The following is a 21555-nucleotide window of genomic DNA, read 5'->3' as shown; positions in this document are numbered from 1 at the left end:
CTGCTTTTGTATTTTGATTTTACAGGGGGTTACAGTTCAGAGATTGCATGAGTCTGAGATGATATTTTGACCTTTGGTCTTACAAACAGTGCTGACTCTGTGATAGACTACACACATGACAGAGATATTTTCAGCAAGATGAGAAGAATTTTAAGTATCAGATTTCCATTTACTAATATGTTAAAATTTTGAACGTTTGATATCATGTCTCATCTTCAAGTTTTCTTTTTTATATATCTTAAATAATTTTCTTAGACTTTTACAACTTATTTAGATTTCTGTATCCTCAGACCTTTTTTCTTTGTCTTTTCTTTTCTTTCTTTCTTTCTTTTTTTGTTCAATCATTTATCATGAAACATAAGTGGTCTACTACCTGCTTTTGAAAAAACAAGGCCTATTTTTCATATATGAAATGCAATGATCAGGCAGCTGCTGCAAATTGACAAAGCTATAGTTAGCCATCAACATTGTCATAAAGATCTGAGGATAACTTATAGCAGGAAGTATAAACTAAATAACCTCTGTATCTATTAAAATGACAGAGACTTACCAGTTACCTGGATGATTATCCTAGGGTCCTTTGGTTTTGATGGCTTTGTTGAGGGCAGAGGTCTTTGGCTATTGCACAGGGCAGCTTTATATCAACAGCCAGACCCAAAAAGTCTGAAACATTCTCCTGTGGAGGAAAAATGTCAGAAAACTGATCCACCTTGATGAGACAGAGTTCATACCAAAGACAAGAAGAATGGGTTAAACAACCTAGAGACCTATTTTTGCTCTACATAAATGCAGAGATGCTTGTGCTAGAAAGAGAAGGACCTTGGACTATTAACAAGGGTCACTGCTAACTGGATTGCTTCTTCTAAAAGGCAGGACATTACCTTTGCATCCCATGCAGGCATAATTAGCATACCTTCCTCTAAGTAGAAAGACATTAAATATTTGAAAGCTTCACATATGAATGATTTTTAAAGGTAAAAAGGCTAATATTAAGTATGCTAATAGACTAGATTATGATTCTTCATGTGTGAAATAGAGAATTAAAAAGAAAGAAAGAAACAAATCTAACCCAGAGTCCAGTAGAATAATTAAAAGTAGAAATCTGTGGTTGGCACACAGTAGTTTGAGTACTGACCTGGTTTTCTGAGAAGGGCCTGATAGTTTTAGAATCACAAAACACAATTTAAAAACCACTAAACTCATGACCCCCACTAACACAGGGGTTTGTGAATCCAACATGGAGATCAAGTTTCTGTATTGTAGGGAAACAAGCAATTTAAATAATTGTCAGCTAAAATTAGGTTGAGTCATTCTGTGACTGTATAAGATACCATGTATTCTTGGAACACTGAGATTCTGTGTCAAAATATTGCAAGAAGGAAAATGACAGTGTAGCAGCAAATACAAATCAAACTCCTTGGTGAGTAGTTACTGATGAAAAGTGTATGTACCATACTTTCTAGTATTAATTGTTCTTATTATTCAAGGAATATTCTACTCTCTAGTTTATCCATTTGGGTAGAGTCTCACTGGTAATAGTTCACAAGAGTCAGGGAGAGATGCATAGAATCAAAGATGAAGCAAAGATGCACAGTCAAACAGAAAACAGAATCTAATTACTCTTCATATAAGCAGAAAGGTTAAAAATTAAGTATAGTGGGCAAGAGAAGGCTCACTGGTTAATGGCATATGCTGCCACGCCTCACAACTTTAGTTCTGTCTCTATGCTCCACATAGTGGAAGGAGAGTGACAGCTCCTACAAGTTGTCCCCTGACCTCCACACATGCACCGTGGCACACATTTTCCCCAAGATGAAATGAACAAAGCATTAAAATTAAGTACAAGACAAAAAGTAAGTTGAAAATATTAACACAGAGTTGATAAACATTGAGAGAAAAGGAAAAGATAGAACAGCAGGAATATAGTTGCCTGTGTGGACATGTTTAACCCCTTCTCCAATAACTACAGACTTCTGTAATTTATGCTAGTGCCTTGATGGGAATGTGACATGTGCCATTTTTATTCTTAAGGGCAAACTTGAATGCTTATTATTTATTCTCATTTTATCAATACAAAACCATTTATTTGCAAATATAAGTGAATTTCTTGCTTCTTCCACGAGAAGGAAGAGATTACACAATCGCAGTGCACTGTATTTTACCCCAGTGCTACCTACATTCTTTCAATGTCAAGACAATAGTGTGATTATTCAGCTGTAATGCTCACAGACAGAAGGATCCTCTATGGTCAGCTTGGCTAATAGATCTTCAGCATTATTAAAAGTTAGTTCTATAAAAACAGCCTTGAAAGTAGATTACAAAGCTTGGTAATCAATGCTAATTATTTCTATCAACTACATCTGCACAAATATTGGCTCATAAGGTGGAAAGTCATAGTCCAAAATAAAAATAAATTTGTTTTTTTCACATTGCAGTTAATCAAATTCTTCAGTCAACTCTGGAATGAACCCCACATTGCTGTTGAATTTCCTCCACTATGGAGAAGAGGCCATGACTCTACAGACAGGAATTCTTGCTGAAAATTCCATCCTTCTGGGGAAATTAGGAAGTTTAACAACAGCCAAAAAGATGGTGCTCAAAGATTGTCCTTTCCCCCTATTCCCAAGCATGTACTTCTTCCTCAATTACATTTGTTCTTGTTTCTTCCATGCCTAATTCCCAGTCCCATCCACTCAGCAAAGTAAGTTGACACCAAAAGTGGCCAAATCACTGAGGCATCATCCATTGACTTACTGACATATCCATTTCCCCCTTTTATCCTAAAGACAAATTATGCACTTAAAGTTCACCAGGGAATATCATGCATCAAACAAATGGCCATTGCATCTGCATAACGAGGGAGCACACAATTCTAAAGCAGAAGTAGTTATGCCTTCTGCAGAAGTTGGCAGAGATCAGTTCAGAGTTCCCCAAGAGCCAGGAGTGCTGCTGTGGGCCCAGGTTGTGTAAATACACCCCTATATGTGCATATTCCGCCGCACCCCCCATCCTGAAGTCATGCTTTGGATTAATTCCCGTCTAGTCTCACTTTTATTCTTTACAGTGGAGCACATTTCTCCACCACTCTGTCTTCAAGATGTTCTAGAACAAAAAAGAATGTAGAATAAGAAATAACGAGGTCAAACTCTAATAGTAACATATTAGGTGAATTATTTACTTAGTTTAACACAATGAATTCATTTTCACTTAATTATTCAACTATTTTCAACTTAATTTTAGAAGGATAACTTCCATTATATAAATAATTGGCTAAAGTTATTTTGGCTAACTAGAGTACAAAAGTTAAAATATAACATGTCTGACATTGATTTTTAAGTCCTATGCTAAGTAAAAAAATTTTTAAAGTGTCCAGGAACATGTGGTGCAGTGAGACAAGAGCAATCACTATGATTCAGATGCTCTAGCAAATCCTCAAAACATTGTCACCAATATTTGTTACATAAGGCTTGCTAGTATCTTCTGTATCTAAATGGCTTCATTTTCAATTGAATATTTGCTTAGATATCCATGGTACTTGAGAACAATGTACACAGAGGTTTACTGTTATCTAAAAAGTTTGTGGGTATAAGATTTTTTTATGTGCACCATGTGCTTGCGTAGTGCCAGAAGAGGTCAAAAGAGGGTGTCAGGTCCCCTGGAACTTGAGTTATAACACCATCTGGGATTTGGGAGCAGAAAATGCTCTCACTACCTGAGCTATCTCTCCAGTCCCAGTGGTATATTTTTAATTTATTTTTATTAAATATTTATTTATTTTTTACATATCCATTTATATTATTACACACACAGTAAGAAAAACCATAAAACAATCAGGAATTATATAAATGTTAAATTCATAGTGCTTTGGCTATTTATATTTGGCAACCTTGAAGAAAACATCTTTCCTATCTTGGTGCATCTAAAATTCTGAATGTAAATCAATATCTATCATATCTCATCATCATTATCATCTTTAAATGTCTATCTAAACTAAATACATCTTAACCCTTAAACAAATAGGTTTAATTGTAATACTAAACTATCTCGTCTTCAACCCTATCAGAGACTTGAGAAGGAATAAAATTAATTATCTGAGTAGATAGGGGAGGCAGGTTAGCAGTTTCCCAAATGATTTTTAAAATCAGAAACTTAAAACAAAATGTTCTCCTTAAAAGTGTATTCTAGCTGCTAGAGGTGGTTGAATAAGCACCATTTTCTTTTACCAGTAATCATAGCAAAACATAGAACATGTCCTAGAACCTGGGCAGTAAGATTTCTTTTGTGAGGTAATTCTTCAAATACATGCAAATAAGTATTTAAGAAACTCCAAACACTTATAACTGTGTTATGCCTTTTCAGTTGCCCTAAAAAAAATTCCCCGTGTAGGTGTTTTTTTTTTTAAGTGGTTTTCCCTAAAGATGAGCAGGCATTCAAAACCAACCGCAAACAAACCAAAACAGAGGAAGGTAAAAGCCGACGTTTTGCCACCTTGTAATATTCTGGCGGTACATGGGAAGCTGGTGCCTTCCTCGGCCACTCCCACTGACAGCTTTTCTCATAAACACATTTTCCTCTAGAAACCCAAAGAACATTTATTTGTTTGAAAAAAAAAATGTATCCTTTTGCTGATGGATGTTGATTTGGGGAGTAGATTAAAGAAATGTGAAGGGTCAGGAATATCTTGGGTTTGGTGTAGGGAAAGGGGTGAGGGGGAACTTGTCTGTTGAATCCTTACTTTGGAAATTGCTACATATCTAAAACAAAATTTTATCCTTGATGCTGTGGCCCACTTCATAGATGAGTAAACTGTGTAAAAAAGTAATTCAGTTGCCTAAATTCACACAACAGCCAAGCAGAAGAACTTGAAGTTATGTTGAAATAGCCCAGGAAATCTCCTAGAGTGAGAAGCATCGCTGTATCTCATAAGCCAAAGTCAGAATCCAGGGGGTGGACTTCAGTGGGGCAAAGAAAGGATCTGCAGTTGCCTTCACCCCTGTCACTTCTGTTTCTCAGGCTTACTGTGTTAGGACAATAATCAGAGAGATGCTCATGTGGAAAGCCAGCAGGAAAGGTAGCACAGAGCTTTGCAATAGTGCCCAGATGTTAATTATTATGCTGTTGTAGTTATTACAGATGTGTCCAGAATTTTGCATTTGATCTACCCTTGGCTTTAGGAAGGGTATGACTATATTTCTACTTTTAAAAAGATGCATGTATGGCTTATAGGGCGTACATAATTATCAACAGTACAGAGGAGACCTGGCATTTGAATGCACTTTGCACAAGTGTCATGGCTCTGCACCAACAGTGATCATCTGAAAAGCTGTTAAGGGTTTTGCTATCCTCCCATTCAGCTATTGCTTTCTATAGCCTGACTGTCAATCCCCACTCTCAGTCCATGAATTTCTTTGTGGTTGATTGTTTTCAGACAAAGCCATACTTGGTCTAGACTGTTCAGCATATTCTACACTATTGTCTATCTTTACATATTTAAAATGAGCAAGTCTGTAAACAAAGTGGTGATGCTTGAGGTGATGATACTGGGGCTGCTGAGAAATGTGTTACCATTTTTCTTCTGTATTTAACAGCATGAGAATATGAGAGACTTGAGCTATGGTACCTGGTGGTCTCAAGGATGAGCTTAAAGCCAATACAATAGCAAACAGGAGGTTGAAACTCAGATCTACAGCAGAGATGAACCTTGGCATACTTTTTTTCAGAACAAAACTCTAACCATATTATTGTCCAAAGACTATGCTATTATATAAATAATGATGTGCATTTCTAGTTTTTCGGCATTTTTAATTTTATGGTGTTTTTAAGTGAACAAAATATGATATTTTAACTTAATTCCAAAATACCACAAAAATAAACACAACAGTAAACTAGATTACACTAAAAATGGCTGGTCTGAAATGTTATGTATTTTAAAATATTTTCAAGCAGTAAAATTTAAAAAAAAAATCACAACTTATATGGAAGGGGCAGGAGATGAACAGTAGAGGGAGAAGGGTAAGTAAAATAACAATATGCGTGTATATACATATGAGATATATTCTTGGTGGCCAATTTGCTAACATCTGAAATGAATTACAATCCAAAAATGAAGGGTTGTACCCGTGAGAGATTTTTTTGCTTGGGTGAAGTAGATGAATTTACTTCTAGCCTAGATCTTTCAGCTAGCACTAACCTGGATAACCCTTCTCTGAGGAATGGCTTTCATAGTACTGGTAGGTGCCATACAAGCATCCAAAGGTAGGAAGTAACTAGCAGTTCAACCTATGCCTATGAATCACATCAACAAAGGTCATGGTGTAATAATCCTATAGGTTCAGTAATGACACACATACCTTGGCAGTAACCAACAGCTCCATAATTAGACTTAAAGGGGATACCATGCCTGGTACTAGAACTCTAGTAAACTAATCAGTGCCAGTGAAATCATGACTACTGGAAGATAATTCACCAACAGTAATTTACTAAACCAGCACAGTGCCTAACTGCATCTATAAACATCTTTCCTTTTATACAGAGATAAGTGTAGTCTTTACCCCTTGTCTTAATTGGAGTTACTATTGCCGTGATGATATACCACGGCCAAAGCAACATCAGGAGAAAAGGGTTTCTTTTTTTTCCCCTTTTTTTAAATTAATATATTCTTGTTACATCTCAATGGTTATCCCATCCCTTGTATCCTTCCATTCTTCCCTCCCTCCCATTTTCCCCTTATTCCCCTCCCCTATGACTGTTCCTGAGGGAGATTACCTCCCCCTGTATATGCTCATAGGGTATCAAGTCTCTTCTTGGTAACCTGCTGTCCTTCCTCTGAGTGCCACCAGGTCTCTCCCTCCAGGGGACATGGTCAAAGGTGAGGCACCAAAGTACATGAGAAAGAAAAGGGTTTCTTTGGTTTACACTTCCACAGCACTTTTCATCGTTTAAGGAAGTCAAGATAGGAAATAAAACAGGGCAGGAACCTGGAGGCAGGAGTTGATAGAAAGATTTATTACAGTTGTTGCTTACTAGCTTGCTTTCCATGGCTTGTTCAGCATGCTTTCTTACAGAACCCAGAACCACCAGCCCAGGGATGGCACAGATGGCACAGATGGCACAACCCACAGCAGGCTGGGCCATCCCAATCAGTAACTGTTTAAGAAAATGTCCTACAGGCTTGGTTACAGCCCCATCCTGTGAAAGCATTTTCTTAATTGGTATTCCCTCCTCTCAGATGACTTTGGCTTATGTCAAGTAGACATAAAACTATCCAGTCACCCCTCATCAAAGAAACATTTCATTGCAACATACAGAAAACCACAACTAGGCATATGCAGAGTTGTGTAGCCCAGTCTCAGGTGGATATATTCACAAAACATTCCCAGACAAAAGACTCAGTAAAAATTTGAAACAGGAACCAGAATGATTGTAAAAGTTGGGATTGCAGGGCGGTTGTTGTAAGGCATCCCAGTAACGTAAGAATTTATATCTCTAAAGTGTCACCAACATGACCAGTGAGTGAACATGACATGTGAGTGAAACAAGGTGGATTCCAATAAACCTGCCAAACTGCATGGGAGAAAGGCCTTGAGGCTTAGCCTTACCTCCCAAACTATAGGCAACTGAGGGAAGTGAGAAGCAGGAGAGGTGGTCCTTCCACCCCAGGAAGAACACAACAATTGGTTGTCCAGTGCCAGTCATCCCTGAAATATACATACAAGCAACATTATACGAACTCAAGATTATTTTTAACAATATATACTTATATACTAAAACCTATATGCATGCAATAACAATCAGGAAATAAAGGCCATGAATTTAAAGGAGCACGGAGAATGCTATGTGGAGAGAGGGGTTGGAGGGAAGAAAGAGAAGAGATGTTGTAATTAAAATATAATCTTAAAGAAAAATTCATAATGAAAAATTGATATGAGTATGAAGACAGTTAAGGAATTCTTACAAATCAAAATCAATGACAAATATAAAAATATGATGAATGCTTAATAAGAGGGTGCTAATTGCCCTGGTTTGTCCATTACACATTGTACTTGTGTTGAATTATCACACTATGACCCAAACCAATATTATAGTTGTTGCTCACCAATTAAAAATGCAAAATGTTTAAATGGTGACAAAATAAATTTATTTTACATTTATAATTATTATACACACCACACTTTAAATTAAAAATACAAGCAAATAATTGTAACAACTTAAGTGTTATAATATGCTGTTTTTATAAATGTATACAGTGTGAGCAATGAAATTAAGTGAATTGAGCTAACCATTGCCACTTTTTTTTTTAACCTTTTATTTTTGGTGAAACATATAAATCTACTCTACAGTTTTTAAATACATAGAACACCATTGTTGATTATACTAATTGAGCTAACCAACAGTTTTTTTAAATTTACTTATATTTTATTGATTTTTAAGTTAATTTTTAAAGTTAGTATACAAAATGTAATGATCAGTATGACTCTTTGATGCAGGGGCTGTAGGAACTGGTCAGTGGGTAAGAGCATTGGCTGCTCTTCCAGAAGATCCAGGTTCAATCGCCAGTGCTCAGGCAGCTAACAGTCATGAAACTCCACTTCTAGGGCATCGGCTGCCTTCTTCTTGCTTCTGTGGGCACTGTACACATACGGTACAGACATATATAGCCATAAAATGAAAGCAGATCTTTTAAACAGACGCTTCAGTGACTAAATGCCAATGCAGGTTGTTTTTATTCGTGTACCTTCCCAAACATTCTGCCCGTGAACACATGCTCTGCTTATGTTGTTGCCTTTCCTGCCTCCAAATTGTCTCCTTAGCTGTTTTCAGGGAACACATATTCTCTGGATCTGGCCTTTTGGACATATTCCACTGCCCTGTCAATTGTTTGCTACAGGGTTCATTTTTATTTCTCATAGTCCCTTTTCCAAATTTCATCAGACACACACACACACACACACACACACACACACACACACACACACACACACGCACATTAAATTGTTCTTTCTATAGATGATTACAATTCCATTATGCATATTACTGAATTTTATTTCTTGTTTTATTTTTTTTAATTTAAGTTATTTTATTTTTATATACTATAAGAAATGGAATTTTGTTCTAAATGAGTTGAATAAAACTGTTCCACCTTTACTTATTTATTTAGAAAGAATCTTGCCTTGCAGTCGAGGCTGGACTTGAACTCCTGCTGCTCCTTCCTCCACCTCCAAAGGGCAGGTCTGTACTGTAACACTTGACTTACATGTGCTGTGTTGTTATTTTGAGACGAAGTCGCACCCTTCAGCCAGACTGTCTTAGAACTCACTTTGTATTCCCAGTTATCCTGGAGTTTGTGCTAATCCTACTGTCTCAGTAGCCCAAATCTTGGGATTACATGAGTGAACACCAAGCAGGAATTCCATATACGTTTTGAAAGGTTACTTTTTAAAGTAACATACAACACGATGCTCATTATTTTAGCATTTTAATACATAGATATAACATTGGCTGATTGATATTCATCTACTTTCCCCACTGCCCCCATCTATTCCTCCTTGCCTCCCTCTTTCTGGTCCATATTCTCCCTCTAAATATTGCTGATTCTTTCTACTTTTATGCGTCTTCCACCCCACCCCCCACTATCTTTAAGCGCTCCTCCACTCACAGTTCCATTTCTGCACTCATTACCAATGCGTGTGCATACAAAGCACGCAATAAACTTCATCCCGAGTCTGCACATGATAGAAAACAGTGTTTATCTGAATTTGACTTATTTTACTTGACGTAATTTCCAGCTACATCCATTTTCTACCAGTTCCATCTTCTTCATTATTGAAATAATTATCCTGTGCATTTGTACAATTTCTTCAACTTTTCATTTGCTGATGGAAAGCAGGGCTGGTTTCATTTCTTGGCCATTGTGAAGAACGCAACAGTCAACGTAGATGTGCAAGTGTTATGCTGATAATCAGTCCCCTCAGTTATATATCCAAGACTGGTACAGATGTTACATGGTGGTGTATTTTAGTTTTTTGAGGTAACTTTTCACTGACTTCCATAGTGGCTACACACGCTGACATTTACTCTAGTTAGGCACAAGCATTTGTCCCTCCCTTTAACTTTGGCAACATTTGATTTGATTTGTTTTGCAGATGATACCTACTCATTGGGCTAACAACCTCACATTCTAGATAGGCTCTATTTTTTTTTTTCCTGTTCTGCAGACTGTCTCTTTACTTTGTTTACTGTGTTGTGCAGAAGTGTTTTAATTTTATATAATCCAACCTCAAAATTTTGCAATTATAGCCTTTTTTATTGAATTCCCTTACAGAAAGTCCGTGCCTAGATCCACATACTGAAATGTTTCACCTATGTATTCTGGCGCAGCTTAAAAGTTTCAAGTTTTTCATTCAGATCTTAATTTAACTATAATTTGTTTTGAAGGTAAAAAATGTGGCTCTTATTTCATTGTTTTGCGTGTGAATATACAAATTACAGCAACATTGATTGAACATTTGTTTCTTTTGTTTTTTAATATTTGACAAAAAAAAAAGGGTGGCTGTAACTATTCAAGGTTATCCATGTCTTCTATTGTCTTCTGTTGGTCTATGTGCCTATATTTCTGCCATTACCATGCCGTGACATTTTGGCTTTGTACAGTAGGTTGAGATCAGGCACTGTGAGGCCTCATGTATGCTTGTTCTGCTTAGGATTGGTGAATATTTTGGGTCATTCATGCCTCTATAAGAAATTTAGGATGTTTCCCTAGTTTTGTGAAGTCATTGTAATAGCGGAGATTGCACTGAAAACATGTTTCCTTTGGTAATGCAGTCATTATTATAGTATTGATTCTGCCATTTCTAAGTATTGGAGGTCTTTCAGTGCTTTAGTAAACTCCTTTTTCTAATGTGTAAAATGATTTTAGAGATTTCTTTTTAGCACTTTAATTATATTTACTATTGGATAATTTTTTAAAGATATTGTGAATGGGTATTTTTAATGACTTCTTTCAAAGCAAGTTTATTTGGTATATGGAAAGGCTACTACATTTTCTATGTTTCTTCTCTACTTTCATATTTTGATAAAAGAGTTTACCAGGGCCAATGAAATTTCACTGAAGTCTTTACCATGTTTTAGGTTTAGAATAATTTCATTTATAAGTTGGAACAACTTTACTTTTTTCTTTCCTATTCTCATTGCTCTCTTTGTTCCCTTTCTTTTATTGATATAGGTAAGTTGTTAAGCACTGTATTAAATAAATGTAGCAAAAGTGGGCAAATTTGCTTTCTTTCTGAGTTTGAAGAACATGCTTTCCATTTCTCCCACATTGTTATGTTGGCTAATCACTTATAGAACATAACCTTTACTGTGTTCATTTGGGCTCCTTTTACTCCCAGATGCTGTAGGCTTTTAGCAGACAGGGATGTTGAACTATGTCAAAAGACTTTCTTTTTGTACCCATTGATATGATCATGTTATTTCTGTCCTTAAGTCTATCCATGCCTTGTGCTGCATGTATTGGTTTTATTTGTGGTCATTGCATCAGTCTTATGTCTCAAAAATCAGGAAAACTTGATCACAAAGTGTGATTCTTTTAATCTGTTATTGAACTTTGTTTGCAAGCATTTACTATAGTTCAACTTGATCATCACCTTGACAAGATTTATAATCACTTCACCCCAGAGATTAAAATCCCTGAGAAAATTTCCAGGTGGTTTTTACAAAGTGGGAAGACCCACAATGAAAGGAGGATCACATTCCATGGTCTAAGGTCTCAAATTGAACAAAAACAAAGAAAGTAGAGAACTAGTATTCATCTTATAAAACAACTCAAAATGAAACATTTATTTCTTAAGTTTCTTTTGTGAGTGAATTCTCACAACAATGACTAAAGTAACTATAGCATCTTGTTAATCAGGAGTAGAATTACGAAGGGGCTGATCCCGACCATATGGTTCACAGGCCTTTGGAACTTGTTTGTAGGAAGAATGTGAAATAACTCACATATGTGAGCTGGAGAAGCCCTGGGTTGAAAAGTTCAGGTAGGGTCTGAGGGATGCTGGGAGAAACTTTGGTATGTTAAATAGGTACCTCAGTTGCTTGTCCTAGGTCTAAATCCCAACATCCCAATGTTTTGTTGATAATAAACGAATGAGGGATAATGTAATCATCTATGACTACTTTCTATTGACATTTGGGTATCATTATGGGGTGGGGGGTGGGGCAAAAAGTTGGAATGTTGGCTAAGCTTGGAAAAGCAAGCTATTTTACTTGTCCAGGTTGGAATTGTCCTGGGTGCAGATTTTGAAGAAACACCTGTCCCTGGAAGAATGTTGGAACAGATATTTATGTTAGGGGCAGAAGATAAAGTTAAGAAGTTTAAAAGAATAATTTTTCCTTTGGGTTTACTTTTATGCTGATGGTCTTGGTAGTTGGAGGGGGTGGGTCCCAGGACGAGGGAAAGGGGTATAGATCCCACCCTCATGAATAGACAGCTGAGGAGGGAAACAGGCTGCTGATTAACAATGCTTTACTGAAGTTCATTTGACCTGTGACAGATGGATTCAAGTGGATTCCCTAAAGCTTACAAAAATGTTTTAAAGTTTAAAAAAAGATATACATTTTAGATATGTTAGTAATACCACTGTTTGTCATCTGTATTGAAATCCACACTGTAGAGAAGGAAGTGTCATGGTAGAATCTTAGGAAACAATTTAAAATCTTGAGCTTGTTACTATGATGGTGCATCTAAAGTGGAATGCTTTACCAGAGTTAGATAATAATTTATCAGAACTCTACTGATTAATGTTAAAGTTCTGAACTTTGAATTTTTAAACTTTACACTCTTTTTTTCTTCTTTTTTAATCCTATTATTTACCACCATGAGACACAAGTCATTGATTTTTGGGAGCAGTCACTGTAAAATGAGTTCCTTTAAGTAAAGAGAATAATAGACGTTCATTAGTCTAGTCTGCAAACTCAACAGATCCCTGAGAAGGATAAATTATAACAGGAAGTATAATACAAATAACCTATGTATCTGTTAAAATGACAGAAACTTATCCATTACCCAGAGGCCACCCCACTAGGCTCCTATGGTCTCGATGGTTTTGTTAGGGGCACAGATCCCAGCCCAGCATCAGTCTTCAGCTGCCAGGCCCTGCAAATCTGAGAGGCCCTCTTATGGAGGAGGTTCTTGGAAGATTGACCTTACTTTGTCTTAAGCAACAACACGAGCATCATGTTTTTGTTCACAGTTCAGGCCCGGCCCGAGCAGCAAATGAGGCATTTGGGTGATCCTGCCCAGTGGTTAACATTACCACAATACATGTGGAGTCATTGGTGCCCCATCTATCTTCCTCAGAAACTTTGAGGTCATCTCTTTATTTATTCACTTTACATCCCCATCATAGCCCCTCCCTGTTCTCCTCCCAGTCCCACCCTCCCTTCTCCCCTTCCTTGCCTTATTCCTTGGAAAAGGGGACCTCCCTTATGACCCCAGCTCATAAAATTGTATCAGGACTGAGTTAGTCCCCTTCCCTTGTGGCCTGGAATGGCAGTCCCATCATGGGGAACTGCTCAAGAAACAGGCAACAGAGTCCATGTCAGAGACAGCTTCTGCTCACCTTACTAGTGGACCTACATGAAGCCCAACCTACCATTCAGCTACATCTATGTAGAGGACCTAGGTGCAGTCCATGCATGACAACTCTGACAGGATCCTGTCTTCAAGCAAAGCAGAGTATCATTTATAGTGTCAGACTCCTAAACCCTTGCACGGGGTGGGTCTTAGGTTGGGCCAGTCATTGCTTGGACATTCCCTCAGTCTCTGCTCTGTCTGTTCTATCTTTATTCCTACTTGTCTTGTAGGCAAGGTGGGTTTGTGTTCTCCTCTCCCCCCCTCCACTAGGAGTCTTGTCTAATTAGAGGGTATCATCTTCAGTTTCCATGTCCACTGCTACTAAGAGGCTCAGCTATAGTTCCCTTCACGTCATCCCACAGGCCTATTCTGACTTAGGTCTCCACTCAGTTTCTCTTTTCTCTGCAGGCCTTCTGTTTTCTCTCCTTCACTCAGGATGCAACTAGAAAAGGTCACCCTGAGTGAGGTAACCCAGACCCAGAAAGACAACACATAGTATGTAATCACTTATAAGTAGATTTTAACCATTTAATATAGGCTAAGCATACTATTTCTAACTTTTTGAGAAATATCTGCACTAATTTCCATCGTGGCTGTACTAGTTTGCACTCCCGTTAGCAGTGGTAAGGGTATCTCCTTTCCCACATTCCTCTAGCATTTGTTATCATATATATATTTTTTAAAATGATAGTCCTTCTGACTGGGGAGAGGTAGTATCCCAAAGTGGCTTTAATTTTCATTTTCCTGATGACGAGGTATGTGGAATACTATGAAAAAAAAAAAAAGACCCACTGGAAAATTGTGTTTCTTCTTTTAAAAATGGTCTGTCCATTTCATGAAAATATTTTTTTGATTGGCAGTTTTGTGGGTTTTGGTTTGCTTTGTGTGGTGTGTGTGTGTGTGTGTGTGTGTGTGTGTGTGTGTGTGTGTGTGTGTGTGTGTGTTTGAAAACTCAAGATATCAGGCCCTTGTCTGAAATATAATTGGTAAAGGTTTCCTCCCACTCTGTGGACATTCTGTTTACTTAATTGATACCTTATTTTGCTTTGCAGAACCTTGTTGATTATATGCAGTCCCATTTGTTGATGCATGAGTCTCTTTCCTGTGCCATTCAAGTTCACTTCAGAAAATTCCTGCCGAAACCAATATCTTAAAATACTCCTCATGTCTTCTTCTAGTATTTCAGAGTTTAAACTACAGTATCTGATCCGTGTCATATTAATGTTTGTGTGGGGTGAAATACATGGGTCTAATTTGACTGTTCCACAGGCAGATATCCAGTTTTAACAGCACCATTTGTTGAGTAGGCTATCCTTCTCCTAAAGCATGTTAAAACTTAGATAGCAGTAGCCTTATTGATTAATTCCCATGTTCTTTTACCATGCTCCATTAGCCTACGCCTCTCAGTATAACCCCTTAGTATAAATTTATGTCAGCCATTGTGATCCCTCCAGTGGTGTTATTTATCCTTAACCTTGCTTTGGCTATTCATAGTCTTTTGAAGTTCTATATGAATTATTGGATTATTTTTTCTAGTGTTGTAAATGATTACACTGGACTTTTAATGTGAGTTACATGGAATATGTAGAGTACCTTTAAAAATATAGCCATGTTAACAAAATTAATTGTGCCAAACCAGAGCATGAAAAATCTTTGTATCACCTACTCTTTTTGTTTCTTTTACTTTTTCAATGTTTCAGTGTTTTCAATACAGAGCTATTTCACTTCCATTTTTAGGTTACTCCTGGGTGCTTTTTTGCCTTTTGAACTAATATGACCAAAATGCTCTTTTTTTTTTTAAGTTTTTTTCCTCTGATAGTGCATTGTCTGTATATATGTGAAGGCTACTAATTACCTTAAAATATTTTATTTTTTAATCATGTGTATGTGAGTGTGTTCTGCGTGTGTATGTGTGCTTCTGAAGGCCAGAAGAAGTTGTCAGATCATCTGCAGCTGGAATTACATGTGGCTGTGAACTACCTAAGTTAGGTGCTGGAGACTGAACATGAGGCTTGTGGAAAAGTAAAACACAGTCCTAAGTACTAAAACATTTCTTACTGATTTTGCATACTAATTGAGTATCTTTTTTTTTTTTAATCCTTGGAAGTGTTTATTGGATATGACTTTCTGGTAGATTCTAAGTTCATCTATTTTATGTCTTCCCTTTGCTTTATTACTATAGTTAAGACTTTGAGCCCAATTGAGTAAAACAGGTGAGAGCGGACATTTATGTCTCATTCCCAAATTTGGTAAGAATGTTTTCACTTTTCCCCCATTTAGTAGAGTGGTGAGTATAAGTTTGCTTTATATGGCCTTTATTGTTTTAAGATATGATACACTGATGGGAACCCTGGCGCACACCTGTAATCCCAGCACTTGGAAACAAACAAACAAGCAAACACAAAAAAGTGTCAATCTGGTAACTTTTTGTATTTTCACAATATTGTATGAATGTCACCACTATTTAATTCAAGCGTATTTCCATTACTCCAAATGAAGTCCTGTTTCCACTAGCAGTGTATAAAGACAAACCAGCAGGCTAGCCAGAGATAAATATATAGATAAAAGAGAAGTGATTTATTAAGAATTTATCTCCTTATTACAGATGCTGGGGACTCCCATAACAAGCTATTTCCAATATGCCAACCCAGAGACCGGCAATGTGTCTAAGTCCAAGTAGGTATTATGGATATGGAAGCTGTGCCTCTCAGCACGGCACCAATGGCTTGAGAACAGCTGAGTGGGAGTGGACCACTGTAAGTCTGGCGTTCCCATACTGCACAGTTTATGATTCTTATACTCAAAGGCAGGAGTGTCTCAGATTTTGAGAATAAAAGGAATCCTCTTCCTCAGCCTATGTGTTCTATCTGGAATGATGCTCCCCTGCCTTGGGGCAGATTTTTCCACTCTCTTCTGCAGCATTTGCCACCTCCTTTGGAAACACCCTTAGAGACACACTGAGCCACGCGGATGTCAGTGAAAACTGGAAGGTATTGTCTTTCATACTTTCTGCTAGTGATGAGCATGAACACTCAAGGGTCAGTTTTTGTTTGCTTGCCTACTTGCTTGTGTGTGTGTTTTTTTTTCAGAGCTGCATTCACTTTAAGAACTTCCTCATTACAGAGCAGGTGCTTTTGATAGACGTGTTTACCTTGGCAGTCTCTGGGAGTTCTCCAGAGACTTCCCAGGTTTTAGTAGCTGGGCTGGCTAATATCAATGACTTAGGGTATTCCCTACATACTGGAGGAAAGAGAGAAGAAAGAGAACATTGGTATCTAGTTTATAGATCATAAATCCCCTGGAGCTGAGCTTTAGAGTTCTGAGTTCGGCCAGCATCAGATCACAAGACATAATGGTTGCTTTGGAAACTCAAGTTCTTCCTGACCATGGTCTTGAAGCTATTTTTCTCTGCCAGGTACAGAGTTTTCCCTTCAGTACAGAGGGTAGAGTCACCAACCACTGTGCTCTTCACCCATTAATTTTCCTGCCCTTCTCGATCACTTCCTGAAAGACCAACTCCCATGCAGATCTTCTGCATGATGCCCGCAGGGTTGGTGACTTAAGATTGCTTCTTGTTTTCAAATCCTTAAGGTGGCTCAGTCTCAAAAAATAGGCTACCTCAAGAAGGTGTGTGGTTCCCACATTCCAAGACATGGGGTGCTCTAAATGTCTTTCTTCTCCAGGGCTCATTCATCACACAGGAGTGAGTCATTGTCACACTAAATACCTTAGCTGCATTGAAGGATTCTGAAAACTGCAAGCCCATCCTATAGCTAGGGCTAGTAGTTTTTTGTTTTTGTTTTTTTGTTTTGTTTTGTTTTGTTTTTTCTAATCAGAGCCATCTGGTTTACCTTGTGGAGGAGGTTTTGGCATCCTGCCACCGCTTAGAGCTTTAGCTAATGCTGTTGGGCTGCTTCCTCATCTTTCTCTTAATGCTTTCGTTATCTTATCACTTCTTGCTTAACGATTTCCTCTTCTCCTGGTCTTTCCCCCCCTTTTTAAATCTCCTTTTAGAATCAGTCTGTCCTTTGTGGTCTATAAAGTACAACCAATCATTTGTTTTTAAAGAAATCAACTGATGAAAATGTTTTATATGTGGTCTTATACTAAATGTCTCAATTAAGTTCATATCTGTGAATAGAACTAAATTCCCATATTTTGAAATTTTCTTTTCAAATCATATTGCTTTCTAAAATATTATTGGACAAGTCTGTTATTGATACTTTTCTTCAAGTTACACTTCTCTGATAACAAAGTAAAGAGAAGTGAGATAATTTTGCCTTCAGGCTTTTCAATTTTATATTATTTCATGATCAGTATGGGTAAATTTTAATAAGAAAACAAAAATTTTAGGAGAAAATTGTATTAAACTGCTATTCATTACAAAGAAAAGGGACAAAATCTGTGGCTTGCGTCTTAATTTTTTCAGGTTATAATTAATTGTTCCTATGCATCAAGTGCCAGCTATACCTCAACACACACTGATAGAACTTATTCTTTTATTTTATTTATTTTACATATATAGAATAAACTACCTATAGCAAGAAGAATCATGACATAATCAGGAATTATATAAATGTTGCATTCTTAGTGTTTTGGCTATTTGCATTTGGCAACCTTGAAGAAAACCAACATATATTTGACAAAATATTAAAATTAAAAAATCCTTTACACAAGCTTTTTCTAAGATCAGGTAAAATATTCAAAGACAATTAGGCCAGCTAATCTGTTGTGACTTTGTAAAGAAAGATTCAAGAAAGCAAGCGTTTTCTAACCTTGTGCTCTGTGTTGTTAATTGTTTGAGGACCCCATGTTAGTCCTCACATCATGGTCTGTTTTCTATTCTGCCACCAGCTCTTCTGTGTCCTTTTGAATATCATCAGAGTGTATCTGTGTAAATTACAGTCTTTATTTAAAATCTTTAGAAATATTTTTATTGATTTTCTTTTAAATTTTTAAATAAAACATAATTATATAATTTTCCATTCCCTCTCCTTCCTGAAACCCTCCTCTCCTCTCCTGCTCCCTTTCTAATTTATGTTCATACTCTTCAATTATTGTTGTTATACACACAAACATACACACCATATTTGAAAGTATATACATATAACCTACTTTGTCTATTTAGTGTTGCTTATATGAATACTTTCTAGAGTTGGCTCTTTGGGATCAGGTAGCCATTTAGAGAGCTCATGTCTGGTGAACACTTATTCTACCTCTGTCAGTAGTTGTTAATCATCTGTAGCTCTTCATCTAGAGGTGCGGCTCAATGCCCACCCCACCCTAACCCCCACCTTCCACCTTCATCCCCCAAAGTCCCCATTCTTATTGGCATATTAACTGGTTTAGTCATTAAGATAAAACATGGTCTTACTTGCCTCTCCAACTTCTATTCCTCCAGTGTGAGAATTAGGGTTTAAAAAAAATCATGTAACACGTGTAACACATCCCAATTGTAAGAATATTACAATTTCCATGTCATCATTGCCCAACCATATTTTGCAGGCAGGAAAGATTGTAGGTCAAACATTTTGTGGCTGGGTTGGTGCATCCGTGTTTCTCTTTTTGTATCCTGCAGAGTACATTCTCACATCAAAGACACAGAAATTTACGGTAAAGACTTGCTGTATACACCAGCTCTATTTCTCCATATTCAGTGGGTTGTATGGGTATTGTCCTTGGAAACAGTGCCCAACTGTCAGTTTTTTGGACAGCAACTTAGCAACAGCCTGAGTTGCTTGGGGATTTCCATGGTACCTCCCTTGTCCAACAATTCAATCAATTGCAATGGTGGCACAGAATTTGTGGGTATAGTCAACTAATGTCTGATTAGAATTAATGCCCATTCCTGAGAAGGATCCATATCCAACAGTGCTATGTAACCAAGACCCAAAGACTAGATAGCTAAGAGACCTAGGGTAAACCCAAATACTACTGGTCAAAAAAAAAAAAAGTATCAATACAATGACCCTGATAATATTCTGCTACACTCATAGATCTGAGCCTTATCTAATCCTCATCAGAAAATCTTCCTCCAGCAGCAGATGGAAATAGATGCAGAGGCTCACACCCAGACATCACACACACACACACACACACACACACACACACACACACACACACAAGAGGGAGAGAAAGAGAGAGAGAGAGAGAGAGAGAGAGAGAGAGAGAGAGAGAGAGAGGGAGGGAGGGAGGGAGGGAGGGAGGGAGAGAGAGAGAGAGGGAGAGAGGGAGGGAGGGAGAGAGGGAGGGAGGGAGGGAGGGAGAGAGAGAGAGAGGGAGAGAGGGAGGGAGGGAGAGAGGGAGGGAGGGAGGGAGGGAGAGAGAGAGACCAAATGAGGGAATGAGGCTTGTCCATCAAATCCTTCCTTTCAGCGCTCAGGGAATCCCACAGAGATTGTAAGATCCAGAGGGGGTGGAGGATGCCAGAACAAGGCTCTCCTAATCAACTAAGCAAAACTCATATAAGCTCACAGAGACTGAAGCAGCAAGCAGAGCCTACAAGTGTCTGCACCACTTCCTCTGTGTATATTTTACATATTTTAGCTTAGTATTTTTATAGAGCTCTTTACTGTGAGAATGAGTGGGTCTATAACTCTTTTGCCTGATCTTGAGACTCATTTTTGTGCTGTTGGGTTGCCAAGCCCAACTTTGATATGCTAGTCTTTGCTTTGCTTTATTATATTTTATTTTTTCATGTTTGGTTCTTATTTTCTAATGAGAGACAAAAAGGAAGTAGATACAGGGGGGAGAGGAAGTAGGAAGGGACTCGGAGGAGTGGAGGGATGGGAAAATATAGACAGGATATATTATTGTATGAGAAAACATTCTATTTTCAATAAAATGGGGAAAAGTGCGGGGGGGGGGGGAAGAAATGTAATAATAATTTTAAGCACCTGCTATGCTGTGTGTCTTTGCCAAGTGTTTGGCTCACATTTCATATTCTATTTGCATTAGGTTTTTGCATAACATTCTGAGTGAGAAGATTCAAACACGAGAGGATTCGCTATGAGAGACAAGATAAATCTTAGAGAGTGTTGATAAATGTGCTATGTTCCCAAACTCTCCAATAGTAATTCTTTGCACTTATTTGTTAATAATCATAGACATTTTTCTGAATGTAAATATATAGCATCTATTCACATAAATAATGGAACCTTTCTACCAAATATTGAATTTTGATTGCACTCCCAGCTAACAATTATGGAATAGTGGAAACATCTCAGATTTGCTAACTGTCAAACAAATAATTTCAAGACACATTTACTATATTGTTATTTCTCCATAATTGTGTTTCTGTGTCATGAATTGCACTTTAAAATAAACAACTTGATGACTGCACAGTATTTTAGCATATGGATAGTAGTGTGATTCACTTCATTGGTATTTCTTAGTTAAGCATTTAAAGACTGCCATAACATACTCACATGCCATTCTCACCATTTCATTTATGAACATTGAATACACCAAAAAATGTTTATTCCAACATGGTGGCCTTATTCAAATTGAATAGTATATATTTTTTTCTAACCACATTACCTCTATTGGCTTTAACACATTATATGAACTGTTGTAATAGTGTCAACAAGTATCTCTTCTTTACATATTTATACCTGTTAAATTATCTAAAGATAAATAAGTTGGTTTTGGCTTTTTGTTTTGTTTTGTTTTTTGTTTTTTTTGTTTTGTTTTGGTTTGGTTTTTTGTTTGTTTTGTTTTTTGTTTTGTTTTTTGTTTTTTGAGACAGAGTTTCTCTGTGAAGCCTTTTCTGTTCTAGACTCATTTTGTAACCCAGGCTGGCCTTGAAGTCACAGAATCTGCCTTCCTCTGCCTCCCCAAGTGCTGAGATCATGGGTGTGCACCATCATGCCCAGCTGCTAACAAGGTTTAAACTATGAAATATAGTTTAGTATATTCTAAATATG

This window comes from Acomys minous (assembly GCF_964271855.1).
Source record: "Acomys minous genome assembly, chromosome: 19".
In the NCBI taxonomy this organism is placed as follows: domain Eukaryota; kingdom Metazoa; phylum Chordata; class Mammalia; order Rodentia; family Muridae; genus Acomys; species Acomys minous.
This window is presented reverse-complemented; position numbering follows the sequence as displayed.